Source organism: Cryptotermes secundus, unplaced genomic scaffold (assembly GCF_002891405.2).
Source record: "Cryptotermes secundus unplaced genomic scaffold, Csec_1.0 scaffold152, whole genome shotgun sequence".
Lineage (NCBI taxonomy): Eukaryota > Metazoa > Arthropoda > Insecta > Blattodea > Kalotermitidae > Cryptotermes > Cryptotermes secundus.
In genome coordinates, this window is record NW_019720705.1 from 2,310,985 (window position 1) to 2,312,906 (window position 1,922).

Sequence of the window (1,922 nt, forward strand, 5' to 3'; positions counted from 1 at the left end):
GTGTTGGAGAAGGATGGAGAAGATCAGTTGGATCGATTATGTGAGAAATGAAGAAGTGTTAATTAGAGTCAGTGAGCAGAGGAATATCCTACACGAAATAAGAAAACGGAAGGCTAATTGGATTGGTCATGTTTTACGCAGAAACTGCCTTCTAAAAGAAGTTATTGAAGGAAAGATAGATGGGCGGATAGAAGTGACAAGAAGACGAGGAAGAAGACGTAAGAAGATGCTGGATGACCTTGGGGACAGAAGAGAATACTGCCATTTGAAGGAGAAAGTTCTAGATCGCATTAAGTCGAGGAATTGTTTTGGAAGAGACTGTGGATCTGTCGTCTGACAGATTACTGACTATGATGATGATGACACATTCGGTAGGTCTCCTTGGGCGGGTGTTCAGCTCGTCGCAAGGCATCTACCTGTACACAAACACAGAAAAACGCACACACACAAACTAAACATCTATGCCCTGAGTGGGATTCGAAACCACGATCCCGGTTTCCAAGCGAGCGAAGACAGTACATGCCTTAGACCGCTCCGCTACCGTGACCGGCTGTTACACAATTTAATTAACTAAATTTCTATGTACATAGCAATGATCAGGTCATTTTTATATTTCTTATGATATATGAACACTGAGCGATGTATTGATCACAAATAGTCTGCTGAATTAACACATTAAACAGAAGTTCGATCATTACTAGCTCCGCAGAGATGAGTCCTTGACAGTCTAACACTCGCTCAGTTAACAAACAAACGATGAGCATTTGCAGAAGCCGAAGCTCGAACAGCTATCCACAACAGCCCGTAACTGCTGCCCATCGTGAGGGGTAATTACAGTCCAGGCCATTTCCAACTTATTTCCTTATGATTCATTTTAATATTATCTTCCCATCGGAATTTAAGAAAGCACGAAAGTGACGTAGAAACAAACTGAGATAAGTAATTAGCAGGAGCAGACCGTACTATAGCTTGGGCGCTATATGCCTAATGCTTACGAAACAAATAAGAATTTATTTCTGGGAAGAATTTTTCGCCTAATTTACTTTCATTGCAATTTGATTAGCTGATACTAGAAGTAGAAGAGAATTACTAAAGATCCGTAACAAAGTCAATACAACAATAAAATTTGATAGTCTGCAGCTTTGATATTACAGATGGAAGGAATTTATGATATTCGCCGTTGGGAAGACCGCATTTGGTGTGAGTTTCGTGCAAGTTTCGTGAAGATTATTTAAGGTATTCAAGTAATACTAAGGTTAACACCTTAACAATTTGAGAGGCTGTAATGCTGGCATTACTGAAGAGAGAAATCTTTAAATATGCCCCTGAGATGACCTCGGATGGCATAATGAACGTATCAAATGACATGACGATCGGTTAAGGCATTCAAGTAAAATTGAAGTTATTACTTCAGCAAGTTGAGGGGCTACAATATTCGTATTACAGATTACTTTCTTCTAAGATGTGACGCCATGCAGTCTGGTATAAGTTCACTGACATTTCGAAGGAAAATTCTGTCACCATCTTCAGGTTAGGAAAACAAGCTGAAGGTGGTACAGGTGTAAGTAGGGTGACGGTGGTAATGAGGGAACCTACCAAAGGATATAGTGAGGACAGTAGCGAAATGTGTTGCCATTTGTTTGGAAGGGTAGACAGACAAGGTAGACAATTGCTTTATGTGAAGAAATGTATATATTTTTTATTATTTTTTTTATTGCTAGTGGGTTGGGACTAAGTCCCTTGTACTGCGGCCACTTCTGGCCTATTGTACCAGCCCCAGATGATAGCTGAGGTTGATTGTGGAGCAATTGGTGGAATGAAGATTGGCAGGGGAAACCGAAGTACTCAGAGAAAACCTGCCCCAGCGCCACTTTGTCCACCACAAATTCCACTTGACCAGACCCGGGATCGAACCCAGACCG